At 38.4% G+C, this 14,769-nt stretch overlaps 1 non-coding gene across 1 annotated transcript; it reads left to right on the top strand.

Moving 5' to 3' along the window:
* Positions 1-8,712: 8,712 nt before the first annotated feature.
* On the top strand, positions 8,713-8,818 carry LOC148544976 (small nucleolar RNA R71). The gene has a single exon (XR_015901402.1). It is a non-coding gene; the product is annotated as a small nucleolar RNA R71 (small nucleolar RNA).
* The last annotated feature ends 5,951 nt before the right edge of the window (positions 8,819-14,769 follow it).

Here is a 14,769-nt window from a genome sequence, read left to right as displayed (position 1 = left end):
GCTCAATTTTTGAGGTGGAAAGAACTTTGCGAGGAAGGCATTGACTAGCTTTTCCCAAGAGTTCAGGCTTTCTTTAGGTTGTGAATCCAACCATGTCCTAGCTCTGTCTCTTACAGCAAAAGGAAAAATCATAAGTCTGCAGACTTCAGGGTCAACCCCATTGGTCTTGACAGTGTCACAGATTTGCATGAATTCAGCTAAGAACTGATGAGGATCTTCCAATGGAAGTCCATGAAATTTGCAATTCTGTTGCATTAGAGAAACTAATTGAGGCTTAAACTCAAAGTTGTTTGCTCCAATGGCAGGGATTGAGATGCTTCTCCCATAGAAGTCGGGAGTAGGTGCAGTAAAGTCACCAAGCACCTTCCTTGCATTGTTGGCATTGTTGTTTTCGGCTGCCATGGTTTTCTCTTCCTTGAAAAGCTCTGTTAGGCCCTCTAATGAGAATTGTGCTTTAGCTTCTCTTAGCTTTATCTTCAAGGTCCTTTCAGGTTCAGGATCAGCTTGAACAAGTATGCCTTTATCTTTGTTCCTGCTCATATGAAAGAGATGAGAACAAGAAAGTAGGGAATCCTCTATGTCACAGTATAGAGATTCCTTGAGGTGTCAGAGGAAAAGAAGAATAGAAGGAGGAGGTAGATGGAAGAGAATTCGAACATATAAAGAAGGAGGGAGTTCGAATTATACCTTGAGGAGGAGTGTTAGTCCTTTAAATAGAAGGATGTGAGAAGAGGGGAAGAATTTTCGAAAATAAATTAAAAAGATTTTGAAATAATTAAAAGAAATTTGAAAATTTGATTGAGATTTTCGAAAATTAAGATTGGGAAAGAAATTAAGTGATTTTTGAAAAAGATTTTGAAATTAGAAATTAAAAAGATATGATTGAAAATTAATTTTGAAAAAGATGTGATTGAAAAGATATGATTGAGAAGATATGATTGAAAATCAGAATAAAAGGGAAAGTTTTAAAATTAAAGCTCATTACTTGACTAACAAGAAATTAGAAGATATGATTCTAGAATTAAAATTTTTGATCCTTTCTTAATAGGCAAGTAACAACTTGAAAATTTTGAATTAAATCACTAATTATAACAAGGATTTTCGAAAATAAAAAAATGGAAAGAAATTGATTTTGAAGAGATATGATTGAAAATATAAGATTTGAAAAAGATTTGATTTTGAAAAATTATGAAGATTTGAAAAAAAATTGAATTAAAAATAAAATCTTCCCTCTAGTTGTCCTTCTGGCGTTAAACGCCCAGAATGGCATCCATTCTGGCGTTTAACGCCCAAAATACTACCCTTTTGGGCGTTAAACGCCCAACCAGGTACCCTGGCTGGCGTTTAAACGCCAGTTTTCCTTCTTCACTAGGTGTTTTGAATGCCCAGCTTTTTCTGTTTGATTCCTCTGCTGAATGTTCTGAATCTTCAATTCTCTGTATTATTGACTTGAAAAGACATATTTTTGAAAATATTTTTGAGTTTTTGATGATGAGAAACAATAAAAATGCAACTAAGATCAAATAAACAATGCATGCAAGACACCAAACTTAGAAATTTTGTATTAGAGACTCTAACAAATTGAGAATGCATAAGAAAAACAACAAAACACACATAACAAGAGAATTTAAAGATCAGAGCAAGCAAATCATCAAGAACAACTTGAAGATTAATGAAGACACATGCATGAATTCGAAAAATGCAAGAAGAACAGAAACATGTAATTGACACCAAACTTAAAAATTGATACTAGACTAAAACATAAAATTTTTTTTGTGGTTTTCGAAAATTATATGGAAAAGAAAATAAAGAGAATCAAAACTTTTAATAAGAATTCCAGGAATCATGCAATGTTAGTCTAAAGCTTCAGTCTAAAAAGATTAGACATGGTTGGCCAAGCTTCAGCAGGACATTACATTCAGCAGTTAAATTGATGAGAATCAATCAGCTTTTGTGATGATAAGAACATCACCTTGAAACTCTAGAATTCATTCTTAAAAATTCTGAAAAATAAAAAGAAAAGTACCTAATCTAAGCAACAAGATGAACCGTCAGTTGTCCAAACTCGAACAATCCCCGGCAACGGCACCAAAAACTTGGTGCACGAAATTGTGATCATCAACAATGGCGCCAAAGGACTTAGAGCTCTTAAACGTGAATTACACTTTGTCACAATTTCGCACAACTAACCAGCAAGTGCACTGGGTCGTCCAAGTAATACCTTACGCGAGTAAGGGTCGATCCCACAGAGACTGTCGGCTTGAAGTAAGCTATGGTCACCTTGTAAATCTCAGTTAGGTGAATTCAGATGGTGATGGAGAATTGATAATTAAAAGATGAATAAAACATAAAATAAAGATAGAGATACTTATGTAATTCTTTGGTTGGAATTTCAGATAAGCGTATGAAGATGCTTTGTTCCTCCTGAACCTCTGCTTTCCTATTGCCTTCTTCCAATCATTCATACTCCTTTCCATGGCAAGCTTTATGTTGGGCATCACCGTTGTCAATGGCTACTTCCCGTCCTCTCAGTGAAAACGTTCCAAATGCGCTGTCACCGCACGGCTAATCATCTGTCGGTTCTCGATCATGCTGGAATAGGATCCATTGATCCTTTTGCGTCTGTCACACGCCCAACAATCGTGAGTTTGAAGCTCGTCACAGTCATCCCTTCCCAGATCCTACTCAGAATACCAAAGACAAGGTTTAGCCTATACCACGAAGGTTCCAATGTTAGATTAGAAACCCAAGAGATACGCATTCAAGCCATTGCTAGTAGAACAGAGGTGGTTATCAGGCACATGTTCATAGGTGAAAATGATGATGAGTGTCACGGATCATCACATTCATCAAGTTGAAGAATGAATGAATATCTTGGAGAAGAAATAGACTTGAGTTGAATAGAAAAACAATAGTACTTTGTATTAATATATGAAGAATAGCAGAGCTCCACACCTTAATCTATGGTCTGTAGAAACTCCACCGTTGAAAATACATAAGAACAAAAGGTCCAGGCATGGCCGAATGGCCAGCCTCCCAAAGAGGGTTCAATCATCAAAACATGATTAAAAGATGAAAATACAATAGCAAAAGGTCCTATTTATAGAAAACTAGTAGCCTAGGGTTACAGAAATAGGTAATTAATGCAGAAATCTTCTTCCGGGCCCACTTGGTGTGTGCTTGGGCTGAACATTGAAGCTTCCATGTGTAGAGACTTTTCTTGGAGTTAAACGCCAGCTTTTGTGCCAGTTTGGGCGTTTAACTCCAGCTTTTGTGCCAGTTTTGGAGTTAAACGCTAGAATTCTTAAGCTGACTTAGAATGCCTGTTTGGGCCATCAAATCTCAGCCAAAGTATGGACTATTATATATTGCTAGAAAGCCCAGGATGTCTACTTTTCAACGCAATTAAAAGTGCGCCAATTGAGCTTCTGTAGCATCAGAAAATCCGCTTCGAGTGCAGGGAGGTCAGAATCCAACAGCATCTGCTGTCCTTTTTCAGCCTTTGAATCAGATTTTTGCTCAGGTCCCTCAATTTCAGCCAGAAAATACCTGAAATCACAGAAAAACACACAAACTCATAATAAAGTCCAGATTTGTGATTTTTATTTAAAAACTAATAAAAACATAATAAAAACTAACTAAAATATACTAAAAACATACTAAAAACAATGCCAAAAAGCGTATAAATTATCCGCTCATCAAGCTCCTAACCTTAATAGTGGAGGTTTAGTTGCTCATGGTTTAGAAAGAAACTAGGATTCTATAAAACTGTAAATTACGGAATGAGGTAAGAGAAAAGAGATGTGCCCGAAGGGCTTATTCTTTTCCCTTTTATATCTAATCCTAATAAATGTAAAATATATTTCCTAAAACTAAATAATATCTTTTCCTAAATATAAAATAAAATTTAAATCAAAACTAAATGAATGATTTGTGCAAGCCTTTGGACGAGGTTGGGGACCACTGGCTTAATTAGGGTTGGCGCCAAACTTGGAAGGATCCAAGTTTGGCGTGAAGGTCGTGCGTAGCTTCCCTCTGGAGTCCTTTGATTTGGCGCCGAACTTGAGTAAGTTTGGCATGCAGATGGAAGTGTGAATTCTCCTTGGATCCTTTGAGTTGGCGCCAAACTTGAGTTTGAGTAAACTCAAGTTCAGCGTGGAGATGGCAGCGAGTTCTCCCTGGGATGATTGAGCTGGCGCCAAACTTGAGCTTCCTCAGGTTTGGCGTGAAGTGGTCCATACGAAATGGAAGAAAAGAGTATACTATTATATATCGTCAGAAAGCTCTGGAAGTTAGCTTTGCAACGCCACTAAAATCACGTCAATTAAACATCTGTAGCTCAAGTTATTTCTGTTTGAGTACAAAGAGGTCGGGGTTGATAGCATCATTTGCTTTCTTCCTTTTCTACTACAAAACTCCGTCAAATCCATCCGAATGCTACCTGAAATAAACAAAAATTGAAAACAACTCAAAGTAGAATTCATAGTTGCTAAAGGTAATCAAATCTTGATTAAACTCAACAATTTGAGTGCAAATTCACTAGGAAAAGATAGAGAAGATGCTCATGCATCACAACACCAAACTTGAATTATTGCTTGTCCTCAAGCAACCAAAGCTACTATAGGCTCAGGATGTGAATTTGCATTAGAGTGAGAGTTCGATTAAGATCATGTTTCTTCTTGAAGTGGGGTTTTCAACTGCAATCCTGAATAGGTTTGGCATCTCACTATCCTTTGAATCAGAAGAATGTTACTGTCATTCGGAATTAGAATCCGGATAATATTATGAATTCTCTGATCTTTATACTTCATTTAATCTTTGAACACAACAGATGTCCTTCAATTCTCTTTTAATTGGTGCTCTGCACCTTGAGCCTAGCCGTGACTTTAAATGTTCTGTCTCAAGGGTTAATTGACACCAGAACACCACAAGCACTTAACTGAGAAACTCTCTTGAAGTTCTAATTTTTCTTTCAGCTACTCCCAGACAGTGGTACTCAAAGCCTTTGGCATACTTTGCTAATTGCATTTGATCTCGACTCTAAATATTCTGTCTCAAGGATTACTTGACACAAGAACACCATAAGCATATGACTAGGAAAATAACTCTTTGAGCTTTTAATCATGTCTGACCTCCCTAGTCATTGATGCTCAGATTCTTGGACCTTGCTTTTATTTTTCATTTGTTATTTCTTTTGCTTCGAGGATTAAGCTTTCACTAACTTCAGATAATTCATAATAGTTCTCTAAATTCTTGTTCTTTATACATCAACATCCTTTGATTCAAATTCAAATATCCACTGTTCATATCATGCATTCAGAATCAACAATAATACCACCATATTTAGGTAATTAAGACTACTCTTTGTTATAAACTCTTTTTCTCATGCAACACATTTTTTTTCTTCCTTTTCTTTTGAATTCAGGCTCAATGAGTAATACATGAGACATTTTTCAGAATTACAAGTAAACAACAAAATAAAAAAAAGTAAATTAAACTAGAACCTAGGAATTAAAATAACAAATGATCATGCAATAACTAAGGCAAAACAGCAAAAAACAGGAACATAACATGGTAAGAATGGGAGGAAATACAAAATGAAAGGAACACACTACCTCAGTTATCCTAATGGCCGTTTTATTCTTCAGGCTGTGCTCCTCCCTCAAGATGATTTGTCTCCCTTTGGAGCTATTAAAATAAATAGAAAATCCACAAGCGAAGAGACAACACCAAACTTAAAAGTTTGCTTGTCCTCGAGCAAAGAAGTATTGAAAACAGAAAGGGACATAAAAAGACGTACGGAGGAGTGAAAACAAATATTATTGCAAAGGAAGAATAAAATGATAAAAGGATAAGAAAGGTTAAAATTATATAGAGGGGGGTGGAAGGGAAACATATATATATATAATAGAGGGGGGGGGGGAGAGGTCATGGGAAATAAATGGGGAATGAATGAAATAGAGGGTGGGTAGGTGGGTTTACTCAGGATTTGGTCAAGGGAATATTGGGAATGGGGAGATTGGGTGCCAAAATGCTTAGATTTCCTTTATAATTGGTGAAGGTGGTTAAATCGGCGCCAAACTTGGTAAGAGTGACGTACGGCGCCATGGGTTCAGAATTGAGTCTTCCCTCTCCATGCCAAACTTGGTGTATTCCAAGTTTGGCACCGTCTCCCCCTTTTTTTTTTAAATTCTTCACGCCAAATGCCAGGGGAGCCAAGTTTGGCGTCCCCCTGGCAGAGAATTCTGCCTCTTTCACACGTGGCTCCCACACCAAACTTGAGAAGTTCAAGCTTGGCGTCAACATTTGTTGGTTTTGCTCATTGTTACACCGTTCTCCATGCCAAACTTGGGAATTTTCAAGTTCAGCGTGGACCATCCAGAGCCATCTCCCCTTTTGTATGCATCACTTGGCGTTGAACTTGGAAATCTCAAGTTTGGCGCCAACCAGACCGAGTCAAACCTCTCCAGGGTGGCAAAAATTTTTCTAAGTGTTCGGGTTCCTGTTCTAAAATTTCTGCCTGATCAAAACACATGTAAAATAAAGGAAAAACAGTAAAAACTCAATAAAAAAATCAAATCAAGAATAAAATCAAAGCAACGGAAAATAAACTAAGGATAGGAAATTATCGGGTTGCCTCCCGACAAGCGCTTCTTTACCGTCACTAGCTTGACGGTCAGCTCCTCTAAGGAGGAGGGTCATAGGGGCTCAGCTCCTCACCCCTCACTTTGAACTTCTTTCCTGTGCTTCCATTGATAAACTCTATATGTTCAAAAGATAGAATCCTGTTCAATATATGAGGCAAGATTCAGCATGTAGTGAATACCACCTTCATTCCTGGGGAAAAGTCTTCAGTGAGAATCTTTTTGTTTCTCCATCCCCTGGGTACTTTCTTCTTTTTGGGAACCTCCACTTTGGTGGATGGTGCCTTCCTGACACCAAACTTAGGTTTGATGTCAGGGGGAATTTTGTTGATGGTCACCAAAGGAGGTTTGAGCTGTAGATTCTGTTGTGCATCATCAGGGGGTTCTTGAAGGTTTGGATTAATAAGCTCAGTCTGCATGCACCTCTCTTCTTCACCTACTGAATGCATATCTTTGAAGACATGAAAGACCAGTTGCTCATTATGCACTCTAAGCACTAATTCACCTTCTTCCACATCAATCAGAGCTCTTCTAGTGGCTAGGAATGGTCTTCCTAGAATTATAGAGGCATTCTCATCCTCCCCTGTGTCAAGAATCATAAAATCTGCTGGGAGGAAAAACTTACCCACTTTAACCAAGAAATTCTCCACTAATCCATATGTGGGCTTTAGAGATTTGTCTGCCATTTGTAATGCAATCCTTGGGGGTTGTGCCTCTTGGATTTGTAACTTCTTCATCACAAACAAGGGCATTAAATTGATGCTTCCTCCTAGATCACATAACACTTTCTCAAAGGTTGTGCTCCCAATGGTACAGGAAATTTGAAGGCTCCCTGGATCTGGCATCTTCCTTGGCAAGTTATTCTGAATCATGGCACTACATTCCTTAGTCAAAGACCACTGTCTCATCTCCCTTTAAAGGCATCTTCTTTGACAACAACTCCTTCATGAATTTAACATAGAGAGGCATTTGCTCCAAAACCTCAGCAAAAGGAATATTAATTTGTAACTTTCTAAAAGCATCCAAGAACTTTGAAAACTGCTTGTCCTTAGTCTCCTTTTGAAGTCTCAGAGGATATGGCATTTTAGGCATGTACTCAAGCGCCTTAGGCAATGTAGGATAAGTGTCAAGAGAGTTTGGGAACGGGTTATCTGCACGCATTGGAGGGACGTGCTCCACCTCCTCTTTCTTCTCCTTTGGAGCTTCTTTTTCAACTGGTTTCTCATTAACTTATGCTTCTGTACTTGCCACTTGTCCCCTTATTAAGGTGATAGCCTTGCATTCCTCTCTTGGATTTGGAATTGTGTTAGCAGGAAGGCTAGTAGTGGTCCTTTGATCAATTTCATTAACTTTTGTGGCTAATTAACTCATCTGAACCCCTAAGTTCTTGATTGATGCTTTGGTTTCCTGTATAAAGCTTGCTAATATTGCTTCCAAATCAGTGTTCTTCTGGGGCTGAGAAGTTACTTGCTGAGATGACTGAAACTGGTGGTGATTAAAATTATTATGTTGAAAACCGCGCTGAGAATTATTATTAAAATTCTGTGGTCTCTGAGGTTGTTCTCTCCACCCCAAATTTGGGTGATTTCTCTACCCCTGATTATAGGTCTTAGTATATGGATCATTATTGGGGTTTCTAGGAGCATTCCCCATGTAGTTGACCTGTTCAGAAGAAAATTGAGCATAATTATAATTTCCATTTTGCATAAAATTACTTGTCATGTCATAAGAGGCTTCTTGGGGTGCATTCTGAGTGTTGACAGTTGAAACTTACATTCCACTTAACTGTTGAGTAATTAGGCTTATTTGCTGAGACAAAAGTTTGTTATGAGCAAGAAGAGTATTAACAGCTTCCACTTCCAAAATGTCTCTCTTTTGAGGGGTCTCAGAGTTCACAGCATTCCTGTTGGAGGAGTATAAGTATTGGTTGTTAGCAACCAATTCAATAAGCTCAGTACCCTTTGGTGTCTTCTTCATGTGCAAAGAACCACCTGCAGAATTATCTAAGCGCATCTTGGACATTTCACATAACCCCTCATAAAAGATATCCAGCTGAGTCCATCTAGAGAACATGTTTGGAGGGCATTGCCTAGTTAGTAGCTTGAATCTCTCCCAAGCTTCATAAAGGGTCTCACCATCTTTTTCTCTGAAAGTCTGAACCTCCACCCTTAGCTTAGTCAGCTTTTGAGGTGGGAAAAATTTAGTCAAAAATCCAGTGACAACCTTGTCCCAAGTATCTAGACTCTCCTTGGGTTGAGAATCTAACCACAGCTTTGCCCTATCTCTCACAGCAAATGGGAAGAGCATGAGTTGTATACCTCAGGATTCACTCCATTGGTCTTCACAGTGTCATAAATCTGCAGAAAATCAGAAATAAACTGATTTGGGTCTTCCTGAGGAAGTCCATGATACTGACAATTTTGTTGCACAAGAGTAACTAGCTGTGGCTTTAGTTCAAAGTTGTTTGCAGCTATAGGAAGCACCACAATACTTTTGCCACATTGGCATTAGCAGCATCATTATGATCCATAGTGGACTCTGCAACACTGTAAAGTCTTGCTTGTTGCAAATGCCACCTCAAAGTCCTTTCAGGTTCAGGATCAAAGTCTAACAGAGGTTCTTTGTCCCTGTTCCTACTCATAAACAGACAGAAGATAAGAAAAGATGGGACTCTCTACGTCAGAGTGTAGAGAATTCCCTGTGAAGTAACCTGTGTATAGAAATAAAATAAACAACTAACTAATTAATAAGCAAATTTTGAAAATTATAAATAATATTAAGCTAAAAATATCGAAATAAATAAAAAAAATTGAACAGGAAAATTAAAATAAAATTAACTAGGTAACACCAAACTTAATTTCAGAAATTAATTGTTTTAATATGAGGGTGGAAAAGGTCCTATGAAATCAGTCCCCCAAACATCAAAGAATTCCAACTCCATGATAAATCTTTGTGGCATCTCATTCTTTTTGGGTAGGCTGCCAGCTCTTTGACACTCATTGCACCTTGTCACAAACTCCTTTGCATCTTTGAATATAGTAGGCCAAAAGAATCCACATTGTAACACCTTAGCTGCAGTCTTTTCTCCACTAAAATGTCTTCCATAGATAGATCCATGGCAATGCCAAAAAACCTCTTGTCCTTCTGGTGCAGAATTTATAACCCACAAACTAACCGGCAAGTGCATCGAGTCGTACCAAGTAATACCTCAGGTGAGTGAGGGTCGATCCCACGAGGATTGACAGATCAAGCAACAATGATTGAGTGATTGGTTTAGTCAGACAAGCAGAAAAGAGTGTTTTGAGAGTTTAATTGCATCAAACAGTAAATTCAGAGAATTAGAAAGCAGACAGTATATTGATGTGAATAATATATGTAGAAAACAGTTAAGGCTTTAGAGTTATCTATTTTCCGGATTGACTTTTCTTACTAACTATATTAATCATGCAAGATTTAATTCATGGCAAACTATATGTGACAAAACCCTAATTCCTTAGACCTTTTTAGACTCCTCTAACCTTCATCAACCGCTAATTCCTTGGTTACTTAATTCCAATTAGAGGGTGAAGTTCAATTCTAGTTTATATGCCACAAAAACCCTAATTACCCAAATATAAGAGGATTATATGTCACGTATCCCGTTAAGTCCAGATAATTAGAAATTTAGGAGAAATTATTTTCAAGCTGTTGTTCAAGTAAAGAGCTTTTCCAAGTTATACAAGAACTCAATTAGGACAAGAGATACTTCCGTTCTACCCAAATTCATAAGATAAAGAACGAAAATAATTCTTGAAATAGAAATCAGTACATGAATTAAAATAAAAAAATAATAGTATCAATCTATTAAATAGACAGAGCTCCTAACCTTAACATTGGAGGTTTAGTTGCTCATGGTTCATAGAGAAAACTAGGATTCTGTAAAACGGTAAATTGCTGAATGAAGTAAGAGAGAAGAGATGAGCCCGAAGGGCTGATTCTTTTCCCTTTTATATCTAATCCTAATAAATGTAAAATATATTTCCTAAAACTAAATAATATCTTTTCCTAATTATAAAATAAAATTTAAAATCGGAACTAAATGAATGATTTGTGCGAGCCTTTGGATGAGGTTGGGGACCACTGGCTTCATTAGGGTTGGCGCCAAAGTTGGAAGCATCCAAGTTTAGCGTGAAGGTCGTGCGTAGCTTCCCTTTGGATTCCCTTGATATGGCACCGAACTTGAGTAAACTCAAGTTCGGTGTGGAGATGGCAGTGTGAATTCTCCTTGGATCCTTTGAGTTGGCGCCAAACTTGAGTAAACTCAAGTTCGGTGTGGAGATGGCAACGAGTTCTCCTTGGGATGATTAAGCTAGCGCCAAACTTGAGCTTCCTTAGGTTTGACATGAAGTGGTCCATACGAAATGGAAGAAAAGGGTATGCTATTATATATTATTTGAATGCTCTGGAAGTTAGCTTCCTAACACTACTAGAATCACGTCAATTGGACCTCTATAGCTCAAGTTATTCCTGTGTGAGTACAAGAAGGTCGAGATTGACAACATCATTCGCTTTCTTCCTTTTTTGCTACAAAACTTCGTCAAATCCATCCGAATCTACCTAAAATAAACAGAAATTACAAACAACTCAAAGTATCCTTTATAGTGGCAAAAGGTAATTAAATCTTGATTAAACTCAATAATTTGAGTGCAAATTCACTAGGAAAAGATAGAGAAGATGCTCACGCATCACCTTTCTCATGGGAGATGCATCTTCTTAACAGTCCATCAGCACACCTCTTGAAGAGATAGGGCTCATCCCAAATGTAATGCCTGGCATCATTGATGAGCTTCCTTTTCAAGTGTTTATTGATGTTAGAAAGTAGCTCTCCAATGGCCTTGAAGTTGGCTATATCTGCGAACCATGGAGCCTCTTGGATCATCATTAATTGCTCATCTGGGAAACTCTCATTTACACCAGGGCTGTGTGCTTCCTCCTCTTCATGTGGGTTCCTTGATAGGTGGTTAGCCACCTTATTTTCTGCTCTATTTCTATCCTTGACTTCAATGTTGAATTCTTGGAGCAGTAGGATCCATCTTATCAATCTAGGCTTGGACTCTTATTTGGTTAACAAGTATTTGAGTGCTGCATGATCAGTAAACAATGACTTTAGAACCAATGAGGTAAGATCTGAATTTATCAAATACAAAAACTATAGCAAGGAGTTCTTTTTCTGTGGTGGTGTAGTTTCTTTGGGCTTCATTAAGCACCTTGCTAGCATAATAGATGACATGTACTAGCTTGTCTCTCCTTTGTCCTAAGATAGCACCAATAGCAAAATCTGATGCATCACACATCAATTCAAAAGGTAAATCTCAGCTAGGTGGTGCTATAACTGGTGCAGAGGAAAGCTTTCTTTTAAGCTCATCAAAAGCTTGCATACATTCTCTATCAAATATGAATGATACATTAGAGACAAGCAAGTTGCTTAAAGGTTTGGCAATTTTTGAAAAGTCTCTAATGAACCTTCTATAGAACCCAGCATGTCCTAAGAAACTCTTAATTGCTTTGACATTGCAAGGTGGGGGTAATTTTTCAATCACTTCCACCTTGGCTCTATATACATCTATGCCTTTCTTAGAGATTTTGTGGCCAAGGACTACCCCTTCGGTAACCATAAAATGACACTTTTTTCAGTTTAAAACTAGGTTAGTGTCTTGGCATCTCTTGAGCACCAAGGCTAGATGATGTAAGCAATTAGGAAAGGAGTCACCAAATACTGAGAAATCATTCATGAAAACCTCAATAAACCTCTCAATCATATCAAAAAAATGGATAGCATGCACCTTTGGAATGTGGCAGGTGCATTACACAAACCAAAGGGCATACGTCTATATGCAAAAACACCATAAGGGCAAGTAAAAGATGTCTTTTCTTGGTCCTTAGGATCCATCTAAGAAACAATAGTACTCATGCCCAGTAAGCCTCTCCAAAATTTGATCCATGAATGGTAGAGGGAAATGATCCTTCCTTATGGCTTCATTGAGATTTCTGTAGTCTATACACATGTGCCATCCAATCACTGTTCTTGTTGGTATCAATGCATTTCTTTTATTTGGCACAACTGTGATTCCTCCCTTCTTAGAAACTACTTGAACCGGGCTCACCCAAGGGCTATTTGAGATAGGATAAATCACCTCTGCTTGCCATAACTTCAGCACTTCCTTTTGCACTACCTCTTTTATTGATGGATTCAACCTTCTTTGTGGCTGTATTGAGGGCTTGGCATCCTCCTCAAGAAGGATTTTGTGCATGCACATAGAAGAGCTGATTCCGTTTAAGTCTGAAAGTGTCCACCCTATGGCATCCTTGTGTTGATGATTAATGGAAAAGTATCATTGTCCCCCAAGTAGGCATACTTCAAGCTTGGGGACAGGGTCTTCAACTCCAGCTTTGGTGCTTCCACTTTCTCCTTGTTTGCCTTGTCTAGCAAGATTGAACCTTCCATGCTTTCTTGTGGTAGTTCACCACATGATGTTTGTTGCTCTTGCTCTGTTGCATCCTCAAATTGATCTTCTTCTAGGACTCCTTGAACTAGTTTTTCCATTATGTCTACCATCATACATTCTCCAATGGATTCCTTTGGGTAACTCATAGCAGTAAAAACATTGAATACCATATTTTCATCATGTAGCCTTAGGACTAATCTCCCTTTTGTACATCAATTATAGCCCCAGCTGTTGCCAAGAATGGCCTCCCTTGATGCATTAGCCTCTTCTTTCATATCAAGCACTACAAAATCAGCTGGGAAGATGAACTCTCCCACCTTAACCAACAAGTCCTCTACTACTCCACGGGAAAACTTGAATGTCCTGTCAGCTAGTTGAAGTGCCATCCTTATTGGTTTAGCCTCTTTAATTCTCATTCTCTTTATATGGCCAAGGACATAAGGTTGATGCTAGCTCCTAGGTCACACAATGCTTTCTCAATGCTAATATCCCCTATAATGCATGGGATTTGGAAGCTCCCAGGATCTTTCATATTTTGGGGAAGCTTCTTTTGTACGATGGCACTACATTCCTCCGTGAGCACTACAGTTTCCTTTTTTCCCCAGTTTCTTTTCTTAGTCATGAGCTCTTTTAGGAACTTGGCATAGAGTGGCATTTACTCTAGTGCTTCAGCAAAAGGTATGTTAATTTGAAGCTTCTTAAAGACCTCCAACAACCTAGAAAACTGGATGTCCTTCCCATCTTTTCTCAGCCTTTGTGGGTAGGGTATCTTTGGTACATAGAGCTTCAAGACTTGCTTTGGTGGGGTTGGGGTATGTATCTCTTCTTCCTTCTTGATTTTTAAGTCATTGTAGCCTCTTCTTCTTGCAAGTTGTGGCTTGAAGATGCCTCCTTCACCACTTTCTCACTTCTTAATGTGATGGCCTTGCATTCCCGTCTTGGATTAGTTATGGTATCACTTGGGAATGCACTTGTAGACATGGGCATCTGCTTATATAGGTATCCAAGTTGTGCTTCCAGTTTTGTGATTGCTGCCCCTTGGTTCTTTATATTGGATCTGACCTCTTATTGGTATGTATCTATCTTTTTGTCAGTGTGTGCTTATCTCTCTGCAACAGCAGCAATATCTCCTGCCATTCGTGTCATCATGGCTTCCAATCTTACAAATTTGTCACTGTCATCACATAGTTGTGAGTTTGAGGATGATGTATTTTGAGAACGGTTGCTGTGTGATTGTTGGTTAGATTGGAAAAGGGCATTCTGTGAGTTGTGGTAGGATCTATGATTGTGTGATTGATGGCTGGGGTTATTGTACTTGTTGGAGTGGTATGGCTTATGGTCATGGGATTGGTTTTGCTGGTTTTCCCACTCAAAATTTGGGTAGTTCTTCCATCCTTGGTTGTAGGTTTTGGCATTGGGATCATATGGTTGTCTGGGTGGATTGTTCACATAGTTGGTCTGCTCCCATTCATATTCAGCTTCCGGACTGGCTCCTTCTTGCAATGATGCTTGAATGTTGATTGCTGAGACTTTATTCTTCTCTATTTGCTTGGTTAGAGCTGACAATTGAGCTGTGATCACCTTGTTTTGAGCCAGCAGAGCATCCATCTGGTTTAGCTCTATTACTCCACTCCTTGGGT

The sequence above is a fragment of the Arachis ipaensis genome, chromosome B9 (genome assembly GCF_059453495.1).
Source record: "Arachis ipaensis isolate K30076 ecotype BB chromosome B9, ASM5945349v1, whole genome shotgun sequence".
In the NCBI taxonomy this organism is placed as follows: domain Eukaryota; kingdom Viridiplantae; phylum Streptophyta; class Magnoliopsida; order Fabales; family Fabaceae; genus Arachis; species Arachis ipaensis.
This window is presented reverse-complemented; position numbering and strand designations above follow the sequence as displayed.